This window comes from Narcine bancroftii, chromosome 3 (genome assembly GCF_036971445.1).
Source record: "Narcine bancroftii isolate sNarBan1 chromosome 3, sNarBan1.hap1, whole genome shotgun sequence".
In the NCBI taxonomy this organism is placed as follows: Eukaryota; Metazoa; Chordata; class Chondrichthyes; order Torpediniformes; family Narcinidae; genus Narcine; species Narcine bancroftii.
The window spans coordinates 298,799,993-298,821,306 of NC_091471.1; the positions used below are offsets into that span (position 1 = coordinate 298,799,993).

At 45.5% G+C, this 21,314-nt stretch overlaps 1 long non-coding RNA gene across 1 annotated transcript in view; it reads right to left on the reverse strand.

Annotated features, from left to right (window-relative positions):
- Positions 1 to 10,512: 10,512 nt before the first annotated feature.
- Positions 10,513 to 21,314, reverse strand: part of LOC138756523 (uncharacterized) — a 28,637-nt gene continuing 17,835 nt past the window's right edge. The window contains exons 2-3 of the long non-coding RNA XR_011353127.1: positions 13,361 to 13,460; positions 10,513 to 10,641 (exon numbers count right to left, since the gene is read on the reverse strand). This is a non-coding gene — a long non-coding RNA (uncharacterized lncRNA). The remainder of the gene's footprint in view (positions 10,642 to 13,360; positions 13,461 to 21,314) is intronic.

Genomic DNA, 21,314 nt, shown 5'->3' on the forward strand with positions numbered 1-21,314 from the left:
CCAAGCGGATGCCCAGACTTTGCAGACCATCCAACTTGATGGGACTGTCACCAGCAACCCAGGTGTGGCCATGGTGAATAGCCCCAAGGATGAGTATAGCTGCATCCTGGACAAATTCCCAGATATCCTCAGACCACAATTCACTTCCATCACATACCGAACCAGAGGCCCACACTCCAAGCCACAGCCAGGAGACTTCACCCAGACCACCTGCAGTTGGCCAAAGAGGAATTTTCCTGGATGCAAGACTTGGGCATAGTCCACAGGTCCGACAGTCCCCAAGTCCTCTGGTGATTGGCGGCCCTGTGGGGATTACCACCACCTTAATGACTCCAGGCGGAGGCCCCGATCCGGGCAGAGAGTGGGAGGCGGCGGCCCCAGTCCAGGCACAGGGTGAGCTGCGGAGGCCCCAGTCCAGGCACAGGGTGAGCTGCGGCGGCCTCGGCCCCGGTCCGGGCAGTATGGACCGACCTAGGAGGGGAGGCAGACCTAGGAGGGGAGGCAGACCGAGGAGGGGAGGCAGACCGAGGAGGGGAGGCAGACCGAGGAGGGGAGGCAGACCTAGGAGGGGAGGCAGACCTAGGAGGGGAGGCAGACCCCTCCAGCCCGGGTAAGAAACCTGCATAGGAAAAGGCCACTCCGATATAAAACCTACGACCCAAGGACATCGCTGCCACGTCCCAGCTTGCTTGGCCACGGCACACGAACCATGGGTGTAAAGGGTGGGGGCCAGTACTGCGCGCACTGCACTCCACCTAAAAGCTCCTTTGCGCAGGCCTGAGGACAGGTCCACGTCCTCCCCCCTCCACGTCCTCCCCCCTCCACGTCCTCCCCCCCTCCACGTCCTCCCCCCTCCACGTCCTCCCCCCTCCACGTCCTCCCCCCTCCACGTCCTCCCCCTCCACGTCCTCCCCCCTCCACGTCCTCCCCCCTCCACGTCCTCCCCCCTCCACGTCCTCCCCCCTCCACGTCCTCCCCCTCCACGTCCTCCCCCCTCCACGTCCTCCCCCCTCCACGTCCTCCCCCCTCCACGTCCTCCCCCCTCCACGTCCTCCCCCCTCCACGTCCTCCCCCCTCCACGTCCTCCCCCCTCCACGTCCTCCCCCCTCCACGTCCTCCCCCCTCCACGTCCTCCCCCCTCCACGTCCTCCCCCCTCCACGTCCTCCCCCCTCCACGTCCTCCCCCTCCACGTCCTCCCCCCTCCACGTCCTCCCCCCTCCACGTCCTCCCCCCTCCACGTCCTCCCCCCTCCACGTCCTCCCCCCTCCACGTCCTCCCCCCTCCACGTCCTCCCCCCTCCACGTCCTCCCCCCTCCACGTCCTCCCCCCTCCACGTCCTCCCCCCTCCACGTCCTCCCCCCTCCACGTCCTCCCCCCTCCACGTCCTCCCCCCTCCACGTCCTCCCCCCTCCACGTCCTCCCCCCTCCACGTCCTCCCCCCTCCACGTCCTCCCCCCTCCACGTCCTCCCCCCTCCACGTCCTCCCCCCTCCACGTCCTCCCCCCTCAAAAGATGCTCACAAACTCAAGCTAGCATGCTGGAACATCAGAACCATGCTAGACAAGGCTGACAGCCACCGACCTGAACGTCGGTCTGTCCTCATTGCACATGAACTCCTCAGACTTGACATCGACATAGCCGCTCTCAGTGAAGTCCGCCTGGCAGATGTAGGCAGCCTCCAAAAACGCAGCACGGGCTACACACTCTACTGGTCTGGCAAGCCTTCGGATGAACGACGCCTATCTGGTGTAGGCTTCATGGTCAAGAGCTTCATTGCCTCCAAACTCGAAAACCTTCCGACAGGCCTCTCGGACCGAATCATGTCCATGCGACTCCCCCTTCAAAACAAGCGTCACATCACCCTCATCAGTGTCTATGCTCCAACCCTCCAGGCGGAACCAGCAGAAAAGGACAAGTTCTACACCGACCTGCGCAACCTCATCCAACGCACCCCTACAGCCGACAAGGTTGTCATCCCGGGCGACTTCAACGCTCGTGTCGGCAAAGACTCAGAAACCTGGCCAGGAATTCTGGGCAAGCATGGCATCGGCAAGTGCAACGACAATGGGCGCCTCCTGTTGGAGCTCTGCGCAGAACAGCGGCTTGTCATTACAAACACCCTTTTTCAGCAGAGGGACAGCCTTAAGACCACCTGGATGCATCCCCGATCCAAACACTGGCACCTCCTGGACTACATCCTGGTGCGAGAAAGCGACAAACGAGATGTGCTCCACACCAGGATCATGCCCAGCGCGGAATGCCACACTGACCACCGGCTGGTTCGCTGCAAGCTCAACCTTCACTTCAAGCCAAAGCCCAGGAACAATAAAGCCCCCAGAAAGAGGTTCAATGTTGGAAACCTGCAGTCAGACGAAGCGAGAGGAAACTTCCAGGCAAACCTCAAAGCAAAGCTCGACGATGCAACCCGCCTCACGGACCCGTCCCTGAAACCCTCTGGGATCAGTTGAAGACTACCATACTGCAATCCACTGAAGAGGTACTGGGCTTCTCCTCCAGGAAAAACAAGGACTGGTTTGACGAAAACAGCCAGGAAATCCAGGAGCTGCTGGCAAAGAAGCGAGCTGCCCATCAGGCTCACCTTACAAAGCCGTCCTGTCCAGAGAAGAAACAAGCCTTCCGTCGCGCATGCAGCCATCTTCAGCGCAAACTCCGGGAGATCCAAAATGAGTGGTGGACTAGCCTCGCCAAACGAACCCAGCTCAGCGCGGACATTGGCGACTTCAAGGGTTTCTACGAGGCTCTAAAGGCTGTGTACGGCCCCTCACCCCAAGTTCAAAGCCCACTGCGCAGCTCAGACAGCAAAGTCCTCCTCAGCAACAAGATCTCCATCCTCAACCGAAGGTCAGAACACTTCCAATCTCTTTTCAGTGCCAACCGCTCAGTCCAAGATTCTGCCCTGCTCCAGCTCCCTCAACAGCCCCTAAGGCTAGAGCTGGATGAGGTTCTCACCCTGGATGAGACATATAAGGCAATCGAACAACTGAAAAGTGGCAAAGCAGCAGGTATGGATGGAATCCCCCCAGAGGTCTGGAAGGCTGGGGGAAAAACTCTGCATGCCAAACTGCATGAGTTTTTCAAGCTTTGTTGGGACCAAGGAAAACTGCCTCAGGATCTTCGTGATGCCACTATCATCACCCTGTACAAAAACAAAGGCGAGAAATCAGACTGCTCAAACTACAGGGGAATCACGTTGCTCTCCATTGCAGGCAAAATCTTCGCTAGGATTCTACTAAATAGAATAATACCTAGTGTCGCCGAGAATATTCTCCCAGAATCACAGTGCGGCTTTCGCGCAAACAGAGGAACTACTGACATGGTCTTTGCCCTCAGACAGCTCCAAGAAAAGTGCAGAGAACAAAACAAAGGACTCTACATCACCTTTGTTGACCTCACCAAAGCCTTCGACACCATGAGCAGGAAAGGGCTTTGGCAAATACTAGAGCGCATCGGATGTCCCCCAAAGTTCCTCAACATGATTATCCAACTGCACGAAAACCAACAAGGTCGGGTCAGATACAGCAATGAGCTCTCTGAAACCTTCTCCATTAACAATGGCGTGAAGCAAGGCTGCGTTCTCGCACCAACCCTCTTTTCAATCTTCTTCAGCATGATGCTGAACCAAGCCATGAAAGACCCCAACAATGAAGACGCTGTTTACATCCGGTACCGCACGGATGGCAGTCTCTTCAATCTGAGGCGCCTGCAAGCTCACACCAAGACACAGGAGAAACTTGTCCTTGAACTACTCTTTGCAGACGATGCCGCTTTAGTTGCCCATTCAGAGCCAGCTCTTCAGTGCTTGACGTCCTGCTTTGCGGAAACTGCCAAAATGTTTGCCCTGGAAGTCAGCCTGAAGAAAACTGAGGTCCTCCATCAGCCAGCTCCCCACCATGACTACCAGCCCCCCCCACATCTCCATCGGGCACACAAAACTCAAAACGGTCAACCAGTTTACCTATCTCGGCTACACCATTTGATAGGATGCAAGGATCGACAATGAGATAGACAACAGACTCGCCAAGGCAAATAGCGCCTTTGGAAGACTACACAAAAGAGTCTGGAAAAACAACCAACTGAAAAACCTCACAAAGATAAGCGTATACAGAGCCGTTGTCATACCCACACTCCTGTTCGGCTCCGAATCATGGGTCCTCTACCGGCACCACCTACGGCTCCTAGAACGCTTCCACCAGCGTTGTCTCCGCTCCATCCTCAACATCCATTGGAGCGCTTTCATCCCTAGCGTTGAGGTGCTCGAGATTGCAGAGGTCGACAGCATCGAGTCCACGCTGCTGAAGATCCAGCTGCGCTAGATGGGTCACGTCTCCAGAATGGAGGACCATCGCCTTCCCAAGATCGTGTTATATGGCGAGCTCTCCACTGGCCACTGTGACAGAGGTGCACCAAAGAAAAGGTACAAGGACTGCCTAAAGAAATCTCTTGGTGCCTGCCACATTGACCACCGCCAGTGGGCTGATAACGCCTCAAACCGTGCATCTTGGCGTCTCACAGTTTGGCGGGCAGCAACCTCCTTTGAAGAAGACCGCAGAGCCCACCTCACTGACAAAAGGCAAAGGAGGAAAAACCCAACACCCAACCCCAACCAACCAATTTTCCCCTGCAACCGCTGCAACCGTGTCTGCCTGTCCCGCATCGGACTTGTCAGCCACAAACGAGCCTGCAGCTGACGTGGACTTTTTACCCCCTCCATAAATCTTCGTCTGCGAAGCCAAGCCAAAGAAAAACATGACTCCACCACATCTGACCACTACCCAGTCCCACACGAACAGGATTTGGTATATGGCTATCACCAAATCCCAGTCTACCTGGACAACATTGGCAAAATAGCTATTATCACCCACTTTGGACTTTGAATTCCTTCTCATGCCTTTCGGTCTCAAGAACACAGCGCAAACCTTTCAATGCTTGATGAATGCAGTGGGCAGAGACTTGGACTGTGTTCATCTACTTGGATGACATACTCATCGCAAGCAAGGACCACGGAGAACACAAGGACCATCTCCATAGACTTTTCACCCGCCTGTCAGAGTTTGGACTCACAGCCAATTCGTGAAAGACTCCATGCAGTTCTTGGGCTACACTAAGGGGCTGCACCATCAACCGAGAAGGTCGTAGACATACACCAGTTTGCCCACCCTGAACCCCTCAAAGGCTTCCAGGAATTTCATGGGAATGGTTGACTTCTATAACCGATTCATCCTGGGGTGGCTCGCATTATGAAACAACTGTTTGCTATGATATCAGCCAAAAGCAAGGCCCTTGGATGGACGGAGGAGGCCGACACAGCTTTCACCACGATAAAGAACACCCTGGCCAACGCCAACGCCAACTTGCTGGTTCATCCAAGATCCGACGTACCCATGGCATTCACTGTAGACTCATCAGCCATCAGGAGCGTACTTGAGCAATCTGAAGGTCAGTGGAGGCCGGTGGCCTTTTCCAGCAGTCACCTGCACCCCCAGAACTTAAATACAGTGTGTTCGACAGGAAGCTCTTGGCACTTTACCTGGCTATCAGGCACTTTCAATATTTCCTGGAGGGCAGGCCGTTCACTATGTTCACAGACCACAAGCCCCTCACCAAAACTTTGCCAATGGCCAAGGACCCCTGGTCAGCATGCCAACAATGCCACCTATCCTATATATCCGAGTTCACCACCACTATGTTATCCTGCAACTCACTGGCAAGGACAACATCGTGGCCAACACACTCTCCCGACCTGCCATCTAGTCCTTATCCCCTGGTTAGAATACTCCCAGCTGGCGCAGGGCCAAAAAGAGGATGAAGATACGCAAGCTTTCTGCACAGCCATCACCGGCCTCTGCTTTGAAGATCTCAGCCTGCCAGACAGCCCCGACATACTCCACTGGCACACCGCATCCAGTAGTGCCTCAGCAATGGAGGCACCAAGTCTTCAAGGCCATTCAGCTCCTCACACACCCGTCCATAAAAACCACAACCCACATGGTAGGGGAGAGGTTTGTGTGTCACGGCCTGAGAAAACAAGTCATGCAGATGGTGTGCAATTGCACCCAGTGTCAGGCATCCAATGTCCACCATCACGTCAAGACCCCAATTCACCAGTTCGACTCTTCAAAATGTTACGAGCCCAAAGGACCCCAAAACCCATCAGCAATAGACATTCACCAAGACAAGTAGTTTTTAAAACAATTTGTTTTTAATCAACTTTAAACATGAAAACAGAATCAAACTTTAACTTATCTCTATACTTAACCAACCCAAATTAACCCCCTTCTAATTCTAACTGCACGTGTATATAATGTGTGTGTAAATTTAAGAAAAGTTCTTTGGTTCACAGTTCAATCTCACTTCTCCTTCTTCCAAGTTCTCTGGTTGCAGGCAACTCTTACACTGTGCACAGAAATTAACACGTATAAAGGTGCTTGAAAGGTAAATGTTTACTGCTCAGGAAGGTTCTTGCAGGGTTTGCAGAGAGAGATTTGTTGTTGCAGGATTTCCACAACTATTAGTCACCTCAATGGGGAACTTGCCCCATCAGGGTTTTCCAGATGGTGACCTCTTTCTTCAGGTTACCACAGAGTTCCTTTCTGTTCCACTTATTCCATCAGACAGATAGCGCTTCCAGCCATCCACCTCTCTGGAGCTTTTCTGTTTCCCACCAGCTTTTCCTGGCTTGTTTCAGCCATGACTGTTCAGTCTCTTTCAGTGCCACACACACACTAGCTGAGAGCGTTTGTTGAACTGGTCCTCTTTCCCTCTTTAACCGAAAGCTGTTGTCTTAGATAAACAAATCCCAGGCATGACCTTTCTGTAAGCACCCTGTAGGTACTTGCAAACAGCCAGTTTGTCTCCTCCAAAACAATGGCTATTCATTTCATTGACGTCATTTCAATTAGCGCCTACTTATGAAATGTACATTAAATTCTCCATAGTTTTTGCAATTTTCCTGAATATGAATTCTTCAGTCTTTCAAATAAGATCGGTTTTAAAATGTTTGTATGTATGTAACCCACTAATCTTACCAAATTCCTTCCAATATTTATCTATTACAGAAGAGACAGTTCAAACATATACATGTCAACATCATAGCCCCACTGCCCATCTCCCATGATGCCCAGTACCTCTTCACAGTAATAGACTGCTCCAATAGATGGCTGGAGACCATTCCTCTAAAGGACTCCTCAGCCATTCCTGCGCCAGGGTACTACTCACGCATTGGACTGCGAGGTTTGGGGTACAACCCACATAACCACGGACAGTGGATGCAGTTTACATCAGCATTGTGGATACAGCTCGCAATGTTTCTGGGCATCAAGGTGCACCATACCACCGCTTATCACCTCCAGGCCAAGAGACTCGTCGAATGTTTCCACCACATCATGAAGTCAGCCCAGTTAAATGGCCCCAATTGGGTGGATAAGTTCCCCTGATCCTAATGAACATCAAGATGGCACCTAAAGAGGATTTACAGGCATCCTCAGCTGAATTGGTTTACGATGCCCCACTAACCCTGCAAGGCAAATTCTTCCCACCATCCCGAGATTCAGGCACTGAGGAGAAGGCATTATTACAGGACCTATGGGACAGGTTAGCCTCTTATGCACACCCCCACCCCCACCCTTACATCATGGATGCCAGCCGACGTCCATCCCCAAAGACTTACCATTCGCAGACTTTGTCTTCATCCGCTGCAGCCCGCATTCCGCTCCCTTTCAACAACCTTATGAAGGCCCATACAAGGACCTGTGCAACTCTGGCAAAACTTTCACACTGGATATTTGGAGTAGAGAAGGAGTGTTCACAGCAGACAGACTGAAACTGGTACATCTGGACCTCAGACAGCAGATCGTACCAGCGCAGCCCAAGCGCCGGAGATGACCGCCTAAAGGCATGACCCCACAGCACCCAAGGGTAGCAGGAGACTAGAGCCGGTTATTGGGGAGGGCGCTTGTATGGCGGCGCCCATTGCAACACAGGCAAACTGGCTCAGTGTGTCACATCCACAGCAGTGAAGCAGCTGCGTCAAGGTGGCGCCACCGGGTTTTGTTTCCCTCGTGGGTAGAGGGGTCGCCTCAACACCAGTGCAGGGGCGTGTCTTGACAGCCACCTTATAAGGCACAGCGCAGGCTTTTTAAAATAAACCGTTGAAAATGAAACTGACTCCAGCATGCAATTCTGTTCTCATTTCCTCCTTGTAGCTACCACTTTAATTTCTAAATTTGGAGATTGTTATGATAACAATAGATTGGTGTCTTTTGATCAATTAATGATTAAATATGATACACCATGTAATACATTATATTCTTATTTTCAATTGGGGGCTTATTTAAGAGCGAAACTAAGATCAGAAATGATTTTTAAAGATCTTTTAAATTTGGAACAAATTGTGGTTGATGGAATTATTTTAAAAAATATTTCAATTGCATTTATACTATTACAAGAACAGACTCCTAAAGTAGGTTTATTTAATTCAAAAGAAAGATGGGAATGAGATATGGATACAATTATAGATTAACAAGTCTGGCAAAACTTGTGTAAAGAAGTTATGACAAATACTATTAATGTAAGATTACAGATCACTTCATTATATATTTTTTTTCCACACCCTCTGTATATTCACTCCTCAGAAATTGGGTAGATGGAGATCGAATTTAATCGGATCAATGTTTTAGATGTGGAACAGAAACTGGAACTTTTCTTCAAAGGTCAATCCTTTTTGGGTTTCTATTAGTAACTTTTGCAACAGATAATGGGGGTGAACTTTCCTTTAAACCTTGAATTACTTTTGTTAGGAAATTGTGAAAGAGCCACTCCTAAATTATTGCTGTCAGATTCTCAATTAAAATTTGTTCAGTTAGTTTTAGTAATAGCAAAGAAATGTCTTGCTGTAACATAGAAAGCTGATGTTTCATTAATATTAAATAAATGGCATGCTGAGATTCAAAGTGGAGATTCGATTAGAAAAAAAAAAATCACAAATAATTTAAGGAATAAATATTCCTCATTTTCAAATTTGGAGTCTACTTGTTAAAATAATGAAATTGAAATTAGGATTTTTTTTCCTGATTAGTGAAGGTATAATAATTTTATGAGGTCTTTGAGGTCTCTGAGTGTCAACTGATGCAATCCAAATTATTTATTTGTATCTGTTTTATGTATTTTAGTTTTGGGATTAGACGAGTTTAGGGGGAGGGTGGGTTAATAGGGGGGTTTAGTTTTTATTTGTAGTATGCAGTGTTTTTTTTTTAATTTGTTTTTAGATCTTAGATTTTATTTTGTTATATTCAGTTTCAGCACATTCTATTATATTATTATGGTTTATTATTGTTAATTACTTGATCTTGTATGTGCCGATTAATTAAAATATTTAAAAAAAAAGATTTCTTCTGCAAGAGAAGAGCAAAATGTGAGATCCTGCAAATCCTTCTGAGCACATGAGAGAATCTGGATTTCCTCTGCAGCACAGATTCCATGCACTGACAGTACACAATGTTGATGAAAGAGGTGCCGACCACAGCCACCATGGGAATGAATGGGTCATCCAAGTCCTGGACAAAGATAATGTGGGACCTCTCCTTACTCTTTCAAATGACACTTGATCCATTGGTAGACTTCTCAATACAGAATGTGTTTAATCATACAAATCCCTCAACCTTCACTTGAAAGGTGCTCAGTGAAATCTTCATCTGAGAGCCACAAGAGACTCCATATCCTGTAATCTGCAGCAAAACTCAAATGCTGGAGGAACTTACTGGGCTTGGCAGTGTGTGTGGAGCCATTTTAGGTCAAGACTCTCCATCTAAATCCTCTTGAAGAGAATGTGTTCACAGTAGCCCTCCAGAGAACGGAAAACTGCCTCTAACTCTAACCGTTTCCAGGACTGGCTGTCTAATGTTTCACTTGGAATAAGAGAAACTAAAAGGCATTCTGTGGTGACCTGAAAGAAAGAGGTCATCATCTGGAGAACCCTGACGGGGCAGGTTTCTTCGGCATTGAAGTGGCTGATGGAAATAAATCATTTGTGGGTGTTCTGGAACAACAAATCTCTCCCTGAAAACCAACAAGAACCTTCCTGAGCAGTAACCTTTTACCTTTCAAGCACCAAAGCCTGGTGAACTTTATAAATGTTCAATTCTGTGCACAGTATAAGAATTGCCTACAACCAGTGAACTGAGAAGTGAGATTGGACTGTGAATCAAAGAACTTTTCTGAACTTACAGATTACATATATGTGCACTTAGAATTAGAAGGGGGTTAAGTTAGGTTAGTTAAGTCAATAGAAATAAGTTAAAGTGTGATTCTGTTTTCGTGTTTAAAGATCATTAAAAACAACTTTTGTTTAAGTAACCATTTGTCCTGGTGAATATCTACTGCTGCTTGGTTTGGGGGTCCTCTGGGCTCCTAACAAATCTGACAAACCAGTCAGTATATCTGGTGTAAATGAGGCATGCTTTATTTCAATAGATTTTGTTGAACAGCGATGATGACTGGCTAAAGGCACAAGCTGAGGGAACATAATGTGGGGACAGTGAGAAGTTCAATCTGTCTTTCATTCTTACTTTGTGTGAACCTCCCAGGACAAGCTACTTGCTGAACACTCCACCCTAAGTGAAGCCCTGGAGTAGAAAACAGCATTAATTCCTTTCAGGAGACAAGTCATTACACACTCAGCACAATGCTGTCAAAATAAGATTTCTCCTGACATTTAGAAAGATTCAAAAACATTTATACCGACAACAATTAAAATATGTGAACGAAAACAAAATGCAAATTGTTGACTGGTTTTATAATCCAAACACCAGCTGGTTCGTACTGGTATTCATACTGTAGAGGTTTACCCATGGACCCAGTCCAGATAGGGTATTGTGACAGATTATGTTGTGTTTTACATTGTATATAGATATGCTTTGGCGAGATAAATTGTGGCAGGTTTTAGTGTAGGTCAGATACAAACAATTGAAAACAGATCTCATTTAAAATACTCATTAAAAATACTGTCTAGCTCAAGCTAGATGGGCTGGCTCTGAGGGCCTTTGCAAAAGCTTTGGGGAGTCCCTATAGAGACTTCACTAATGGATTGTTGTTTTGAAAACCAACAGACGAAAGAACTCTGAGGATTAGATTCAGAGCCGCAGGGTGTCCGAGTGGATTTTGCTGTGCTGGAAGAGGGTCATGTGGTTTTGCAAGGAGGGAGGGGGGAGGGGGAAGGGGAGGGAAATTCAGTTCAGCAGCAGCTGTGACTGGAACAGGACAAGCTGGCAAGTTTGTGGAAAAACTCCATTTTGAAGACAGGTTGTGAGTGCATAGTTCAGCCTGGTCAAAGCCCTTGTGGTCCATACAAGAGGAGAGGACTGGCTGCCTAATGTTTCACTTGGAATAAGGGAAACAAAAACAAACTCTGTGGTGAGCTGAAAGAAAGAGGTTATCATCTGGAAAACCCCGTTGGGGCAAGTTTCTTCGGCAAAATACTGACGTGGCTGATTACAAGGAATCCGTTTGTGTCCAGCGAACAACAAATCTCTCTCTGAAAGCTGACAAGAACCTTCCTGAGCGGTAACCATTTACCTTTCAAGCCCCAAAGCCTGGTGAACTTCTGTGCACAGTACAAGCACTGCCTGTAACCAGTGAACTTGGAGGAATGAGAAGTGAGATTGGACTGTGAATCAAATAACTTTTCTAAGCTTGCACACACATTACATACACATGCACTTAGAATTAGAAGGGGGTTAAGTTAAGTAAAGCTGCTTTCAGGTGCTCAGACGCAGATAATGCTCCAGCAGACGTGGGTGGGGCAGTGCGGATGGCATGTTCAGGTGGCTGCGGAGAAGACACCTTTATGTCACCTGAATGTGCCGGTTGAAGGAGAGCCGCATCTGAGCAAACACCGGCTCCTGTGGACTGTGGCCGTAGTCCCATTGCTGCTTTCAGGTGCAACGGGGATTCTCCGAACCGGAGAATATACCTACAGGAGGAGGGTTAGATAAGTGCTCCTCCTGGCCGGGTTCTCCACTTTCAGATGGCCACCCGACAGCCACATTGGGGTAGAATAGGCGGCTTTACAGTCGGTATTTTGGCCACCTGAAAGTGCTGAAGTTGGAAGTTTGATCCTGTTTTCATGTTTAAAGATAATTAAAAGCAACTTTTGTTTAAGTAACCATTTGTCTTGGTAAATATCTATTGCTGCTGGGTTTTGGGGTCCTCTGGTTAAAGTTGACGCAAACAGCTGCTCGTCTCAGAGAGAAACACTTATTTTAGTATGTCTCAAGATACTCGTGTTCCAGAAGGTATGGTCCTGGAAACTAGAATGTGATGTACCTCGCACATCATGAATATTCCTTGGGAGGTGCAATGGAAGATTCTAACCTGTTTTTTTTAAACTTGCAGCTTTGGGTTCTGCAAGGCTGAGAACCTGCTTGTGCTTTAGAATCAGCAGACATAAGCAAAATTCCACCGAGGGGCCAGAGATGCTGTTATCTGAGGAAAGGACATCTGTGTACCGAGAACATTTAATCTTCCTGCTTGTTTTGGTCACAGACTGTCAGAGGCCTAGCCTTGATGTTGAATAAACCATTGTATTCCAAATGATAAGCTGAAAATTAAGTTATTCGTTAATTAACCTAGTATGCTAGCTTGCTTGCTTATCTTTCTTGCTGTGCTGGGAATAGGTGCTTAGGTTAGCAGTTTTTGGGTAATATAAGTCATGGTCCCGCTGCTGAAGTTAGGAGACTCTCTGAGAGGTGGCAACATCTCTCAGCAAGAAGAAGAACTTCTGGAGTCCAGCCAACGTCCCGGTCAGGGGAAGTGGAGAAGTTGCTACCGGCGCCCTGACAACCAACTACAAGTGTGCAGTCGTTGCCTCGCTTCGGGAGTTGGGACCAGTCCAAGCGTTGATAAGTATAGTTGGGAAGGGCTTGCATATTGTAGTGTGAAATCAGCTTTTGAATTTGTAATAAACATTTGTATAAACTGAACTGCTCTCGGTGTGTGTGTCTATTTTCTTTCGGTAGCTCAAACACTGTGACCAATCTAAAACGAACAAAGTGAGAGGTATAAGTTTACCCAAGACAGGAGGCAAGGGCCTACTTGGTTTGGAGATAGAATAGTGCAATGCTATTACAACACTAGTAACATTAGTTTGAATGCTGTGCAGTATGTATGGAGTTTGTATGTTCTCCCCATGATCACATGGGTTTCCTCTGGGAGCTCTGGTTTTCTCCCACATTCCAAAACTGTTAAGAGTCAGTAGGTAATTGGGTGGCATGGGTTTCAATGGACAGAATAGACTTCCACTGTGCTGATTTATTAAAATTTAAATAAGAAAAGCATTAAAATTACCTTTAACTGACGATATCATTGATAATGACATGGAACTTCTGATCAAGGCTGATCACAGAGTGAAAAAAAACTGTTGGAAAACCATCATTTCAAGCAGCATCTATAAAGGGAAAGGAATTGTCAACATTTCAGGTCAAGCCCTCCATCAGGACTGATAATTCCCATTCCCCACCACATCCAAAAGATGTTGCTCAACCTGCTGAGTTCCTTCAACAGTTATTTCTTGCTCCAGATCCCACCACCAGCAGTCTTTTGCATCTCCTTATAATGCAGTGTGTCTATTGGTCCAATAGACCACCAGTACAGTAGATCAGTACAGTGCTAGTACGGCATTAATAATCCATCTCCAGAGCCATAGGTTAGAACCATCTAGCTCATGCTCCATACACCAGCTATTCAAGATTGATGCATTGCAAGTAGTAATTTAAAAATAGGATCAACTTCAACAAAATCAACAAACAAGAATTAAGATAAAGAATAATTCAAAATGCCAAATGAATTATACAAGAAGCCAATATACTGTATGAGTTGATGAGTTGGGTAGGGTGGAGCAAATCTTTTATAACCATCATACTTGTGTTTAATGTCATATGCTATTGTTCATTTGCACAGTAAAATTGCATTTTGTGAATAAGGTGCGTCAATTTCAAATGTCAGACATACCTATCTACTTTTAAGCTATTATTTCAGCATGAATTTGCTAGCTTAATTCGAGTAAATAGACCTCAAAAATCATAAAGCCTCATGAAAATACGTGTACTCCCTTGGATTCCTCTCGGCCCAGTGATGATGCTGACCTCTGCTTTTTGTCTGAGAATGTCAGATCAGATGGCTATAATTGTGATGCAAGATTATCTCTCTTGGATTTGGTTTGATGATGTCATATTGTAGACTCTACAAATACTAGTGAGTTAAATCAATGATCCCTTAGCCCAGGCTGACCCAACTGTTATTTATGTTTTTGTGGATTCAGTCAGATTCAGATTTCGGATTCAGGTTTATTGTCAGAGTGCATACATACCACCGAGTTTCTTTCTCATGCAGATGAGGTAGAATTACCACTTATTGGTAGTGCAAAAATATACTGACTCAATGAACACATATAAAGAAATATAAACAAACTGTGCAATAGAGAGAAAAATAATCAAGAATTGCAAGAGTCCTTGAATAAGTCCCTGATTGAGTTCGTTCCTGAGATGTCTGATGGTGGAGGGGTAGCAGCTGTTCCTGCATGTGGTAGGGCAAGCCTTGTGGTACCTACACCTCTTTCCCGATTATAGCAATGAGAACAGAGAATGTGCCAGGTGGAGAAGATCCTTAATGATTCGACAGCAGCGTTTCCTGTCGATGCTCTTGATTGGGTTGGGGGTGGGGGGGGAGAAAGAGAGAAGAGGGTTTTACCCATGTCCTGGGCTGTGTCCATTATTTTTTTGCAGGGCTTTATGCTCCTGGGCAATAATGATCTCGGACCAGACCAGGATGCAGCTGGTCAATACACTTTCCACCACACATCTGTAGAAATATGCCAGGGTTTTCGACGTCACGCCAAACCTGCACCAACTCCCGAGAGTCAATGGTGTTGAGTGAACTTCACCAGTCCTTTCAGCATTCTACTTGAATTACCACATAGATTATTTAGTTCCAATCTCAAATTGGTGCAGCTTTTGGAAATGATGGGGGAATTACTCGATGTCAGTTGCCTTCTTGATGGTTGGTGCCCGTGATGGACTGGCTAGCTCTAGCACTTCCTACAGGCATGCATTTCTGGAAGGTGCAGCAGGCTCTGGCAGGTATTCTAGAAAGCCATTCTGATTGGAACAATATTGATCACGGCACAACATGGGACAGATTCAGTTCCAACAGGGTAGTGGTACTAGAAACCTTGGTGCCTGAATTGGAGTGAGAGATGTATTCTAACTGTCGGGTGCAGAGACCCTCTAAACTCTAAAGGTAGTGGAGAGGCAGTATAACAACCAACATCCGGAATCAGACCCTCAGGAACCTAATGCAATGCCACGATGATCTCTGGAACCACTCAGGGGAAATATTATCTTCTGCAGCTGCAAACAATGCTTGATGCTACGCTGTGGACAGACTAACCAGCCTATAGGTCCCTGTCTTTTGCCTCGCTCACTTAAAGAGTGGAGTGACACAGTAAAATTCCTGATATCCAGAATTCAATTAACTGGCAACCCAAGCAATAGGCAAAAAAAAATTGAGGAAATAAGTAAGCAAATAAATTTTAAAAATACGAGTAAAGCTTAAAGTCCTGTGCTGTCTGTAGGGAGCATGTACTAACGCGGCAAATTCAACCAGCGTCAGCTATTGAGGCCGGGCTTTGAGCTACAGTGAAAACATGAGGCAAGTCACTATATGCTATGCAAAAATTAAACAAATGCAAAGTACGGTGTTACAGAGAAAAGCTTCAGTTCAAAGGGTTATCATTCTGATAAGACAGAGGAAGCAATTGTCCTTGAAACTCGTGGCGCATTTTCAAACTCATGAGTCTTCTTCCCAATGGGGGAGGAGTGAAGAGAATGTGACTGGGTTGGGATGGGCCTTTTAATATGTTGGAAAATGTCCTGAAGTAGCAGCGTTCAAATAGTGTCAATAGAGGCAAGATGGTTTGCATGATAGCATGAACTTTATGTGCTGCTCAATGCATGAATATTAATATCTTGTTTCAGAACTTAACTAAATGTAATATATTTCAGCTGAACATGTTGCATCATGGTAGAAAATTATAGCACCATACTACATAGGAATTGGCATTTAGGCTCACCTTCTCCAATGACAACTGTAATGCCCATTGGCCTGCATTAACTCCAGATCTCTCTATGCCTGGCCAAATGGATTTCTTTCTTTCTTTTCTTTGGCTTGGCTTCACAGAAGAAGATTTATGGAGGGGTAATGTCCACATCAGCTGCAGGCTCGTTTGTGGCTGACAAGTCCGATGCGGGACAGGCAGACACGGTTGCAGCATTTGCAAGGGAAAATTGGTTGGTTGGGTAGCAGCTTGTTCCATATAATCACCACCATTTGTCTGAAAAAACTGACCTCTCAATTCTCCTTTAAATTTTTCACCTCTTAAACTTTTCCATCTTAGCTCAAGATTCCCCACCCTGGGAAATGTGGTGGCCTGGGCCAGTGGGTGGACCTTGTCTGAGAAGCAGGGAACCCACTGGGAGTAATAAGAGAACAATGGAATGATCTTCCGAATGAGATAATTGCGGCAGAGTCCCTTCTGTCATTTAAGAGAAGGTTGGATGTGTACACGGAGGTGAGGGGGTTAGAGGGTTATGGGCGGAGAACAGGAGGGTTGAGCTAGTGGAGTTGTTCTATTGAACCGGCGCGAACTTGAAGGGCCGACATGGCCTGTTTCCACTCCGTAAACGGTTATATGGTTACCTGTACCCCTCCTAATTTTACAAATCTTTGTAAGGTCAACCTCTGCCTCCAACATTTCAGTGAGAATGTACCCAGCCTATCCAAATTCTCTTTACAACTGCAAAATAGAAGAAGAGGCCTCTTGGATTCGGTTTAGCTGAAGTAAAACTGTGGGCATGGCCATCCTCAGAATAATCTGCAGGATAAATTGATGATCCTTCATCCCAGGGTGGCCCAGCCTGTTGCTGGTTATGTTCTTGTGATTTCAGTCAAACTGTGGTTGAGTAGAGTTCAGCATTGTTATCCTTTTATTAGGACAGATTTAGCCCAATACCTCAAAAGGTACTGATGAGTCAAATCCCCTTCAACAATTGGGGTGACACATTTGGCATAGCAGTTCGCACAACTCTGTTCCAGGCAGCAGTGATCAGGACCAGGATTTGAATCCTGCATCATCTGTAAGGAGTTTGTACGCTTTCCCTGCGTCTGCATAGGCTTTCCCTGGGGGCTCAGTTCTCTATGCACCATTCAAAACATATTTGGGGTGTAGGTGAACAGGGAGGTTAATTGGGTGTAATTGGGCAGCTGTGCAACTCTGGAAAAAATTCCCTACTGTACTCCCTCGGAATGGTAACATTCTTAAACTTTTTTTTTAAAGATCAAGGAGATTCATGTGGATATATTTAAACTTTTATGGTGCGCTGTTAGCCAGAATCAGACACACACAAGGTAAAGACTGTGCAACAGGCTAATAGCACACCACAATTTAATCCACAAAGACTTCCACAGAGCCAGGCTGACTGTGGCTGGAGCAACTCTGAGAGAGGTCTCGGGAGGCCGGAGCAGGCTTATATCCCGGAGGGTGATTGACACCCGAACGGGTGGGGCTTGATCCATTCAGGCTGACTGATTGACAGCTGGTCAGGTGTTGTTCTGTCCCCTTACACTCCTGCAGGTACAGAGGTTTCTCCCTGCAGTAGGCCAATGGTATACCACCACAACTTTAAATCCATACAATTTATAAAGTGTCAATTTGTGACATGCTCCCTGATCAGAGATGCATGAGAGCTAATCTGGTGGTAGAGCAGATGAGGCACAAACCCTCACTTTTACAACTTTTGTTCAAACAGTTCAAATTTATAGGTTTCCTTACAAATAAGTAATCTTTGCTTTTCAAGATCAGTGGGTTGTTTTGCAAGATATGAGTCAAATGACTAATTGTATAAAAACAAAAAAAAATACTGAAAATATCCAACAGGTCATCGAGTACCTGGAGGGAGAATACAGAGTCAATAATTTAGACCAATTGTTGGATCTGCACAATTACCATGAGGAAGGAGGGTGGGGAAACAAAAGACATGATTGTGATAGGGTGGATAACAGAGATGGCAGTGAAATTGAAAAGACTGGTTAATTATACCTGAACAGACAGGAGGGGATGTCATCAGGTGGAAATGAAAGAGCTGAAAAATATAGAAGGAACAGATGTAATCATGCTGGTAAGGAAAATGAACTTGAGGAGATAATCAAAACATGGGATTATGACAGTATTGTTGTCTAAAAGGAGCAGACTGACAACTCAACATTCCAGGATGTAGTCATAAGAGCACGTAAACAGTCTCTTTAGCACAACTTGCCAATCAAAATGTCCCACCCACACTAGTCCCACCGGTCTTTATTTGGCCTACATCCTGCTAAACACATCTTGCTAAACCCATCCTATCCATGTATTAGTCTACATGTTCTTCAACATTGCAGGATAACCTGCCTTCAATACCTCTTCCAGCAGCCCATTCCATAGACTAGCTATACCCTATAGAAAAAGTTATTCCTCAGGTTCCTGTTAAATCTCTCCTCCCTCAACTTAAAGAAATATCCTCTTATTATTTATTTCCTTATTCTGAGCAAGAGACACTGATAATTTTTTACACCTTGATGAGATCATCCCTCAACCTTCTGCCCTCACCTAACCTTCTCAACCTCTTCCGAGAGTTCAAGCCCTCAAATCCTGACAATATCTTCGTCAATCTTCTCCATACCACCTATAGCTTGGTCACATCTTTCCTATAGTATAATAATTAAAATTAAACATAATAGTCCAAATGGGGCCTTACTAAAGTCTTATACAACATAACCTCCCAACATCTATACTCAATACTTTGATCAGTAAAGGTCAATGTTCCCATGAGCCTTTTTACATACTCTAGCTGTGACAGCACTTTCAAGATACTATGCTCCTCCCCTCCAATATCTCTCTTCTCTATAACATTCCCAAACGTTACCATTCACTTTGTAGGTCCTACCCATGTAACCTTCCAAAATGAACAACCTGCCCTTTATAAAATTCCACCAATCATTGCTCTGCAAACCTGATCCAGATCCCGCTCCAATCTTTGGCAAATCATCTCAACTATCTATAATATTAGACACTGTAGTGTCGTTGGCAAACGTGCTAATCATGACATGTACATTTTCATCTGAATCATTGATTATGTATGACAAACAGCAATGGGACCAACACCAAATTCTGTGGCGTACCACCAGTCACAAACATCCAGAAAAATAATCTTCCACCATTACCCTCTGCTTTCTTCCATGAAGCCAATTTTCTATCCATTCTGCTATCTTACCTTGGATCTTCTGCAATATAATCTTCCAGATCAGCCAACTGTGTGCAACCTTATCAAATACCTTGCTGAAATTCAAATATACCACATCCACAGCTCTGCCCTCCTTCAACATTCTTGGTCGCATCTTTAAAAAAAAATTGAATTATATTTGTGAGAATCAGCCATTACAAATCTATGCTAACTATCCCAAATCAGCCCTTGACAATCAAAGTGCATGTATATCTTCTCCCTCAGAACGCTCTTTCTTAACTTACCAACCACAGATGTTGGGCTCTCTGGCCTGTATCTTCCAGATTTTACCCTACTACATGTTTTCAATAGAAGCACAACATTCATCCACCTTCAAAGCTTCAACATCCCACAGTAACAGAGGCTGCTCCACCTGAGGTTCCTTTCACTTTTATAGGCTTCATACTCCCACCTGCATCAGGTCCCCCGCAATCACATCTCCATTCGCTACAATGAGGCATTGGAGCTCCACATATTGACCTCATTTAAATTTCTCAACCCACCAGCAATCAGGTCTCCTATTGGCTGCAATGAATACCAGGAGCACCTCACATTCACCTCATTTAAATCTCTCACTTCCACTAGCAATCAGCTCTCCTATTGGCTACAATGAACCACATAAAGTCTTCTGGTGTGATGGGGAGATGGAAAAGGAAGGTCACATGGTTGATATAGCAGTCCATCACTATGGTAATGAAGGGGAACATTTTAATTCAATTAGAGCTTAGTAACAAATAGGGACAAACACTTTGCTGGGAAACACTGCAGGCACTCTTATTGTCAGCAAGAGAGATAGGAGTAGATAAGTAGACAGATCACAAAGGTTTTTGAAGAACTGAATTTCATTTCTCTCATTATTAACTGGGATCACTGCAGTGTCAAAGACTTGGAGGGAGTGGAATTTTAAAAATGCACTATGGAGAATAATTTAAGGCAATTCAACAAGATTGTCCAACAAAATAAGGAGTATTATTTGTCGAGTGACTGAGGGCACTCAAGACCAGAGAGAGTACAACATTCTTTTATTCAGTAAGAATAGCACACATGGTCTTTGGACTCAGCTGGGGTTTTGGTGGGGATCCAGGGTTTATATCAGGATTATGTGGGGGAGGAGCCAGTCTTTAGAACATCACACCAGTAGTGAATTCCCAGTTCACCTCATTACTGGACCTAATCTTGGGGAATGTAGCCAGGCAAGTGATTGAAGTATAAGAGGAACAGTGCTTTAGAATTAATGACCAGAACTCTGTAAAATTCAAAGTTATTTTGGGAAGGATTAGGATGGTCTAGAAATTCAGGTCTTGTATTGTAGGATGACCAATTTCAATGCCATAAGGCAGCACTTGACAGAATGAACTGGGAACAGCTGGTGGTCAGACTAAATCTTAATAAAGAGCATTAAGAGACAACATATATCTTACATGGCAAAAGGAAATTCAATGAACCTGGTTGTCAAGGAATATCAAGGACAGAAATGGAAGCATGGCAGGTATATGGAACTGAAAACCTGAAAGACCCTTCAGGAGCATTGAAATTGAGGGAAGTGCTTAATAACAAAATTTGGAGGGCAAAAGTGGAGGCATACATGCCCCAGGCAGATAATTTTATGGAAAACCACAAAGCTTTTAATTGCTTTTAATAAGTATATGAAGGTCAATAGGGGAACCAAGGAAAGAGTTAGGCAATCCGTGTGGAACCAGATAGAATCAGTGAGGTTTTAAATGAGCATTTCTCATCTATAGTCACTATAGATTCTATAAATTCTACAACAGATTATTATCAAATGACTTAGCAGTTTTGAAAGTGGAGAAATCCTGAGGGTCCCATAAGATGTATTGCAGGTAGTTATTGCTGGTGCCCTGACTGAGATTTTCGAGCTTTTCTTGCCACAAGTGAAATGCCAGATGATTACATGATAGCAAATTTAT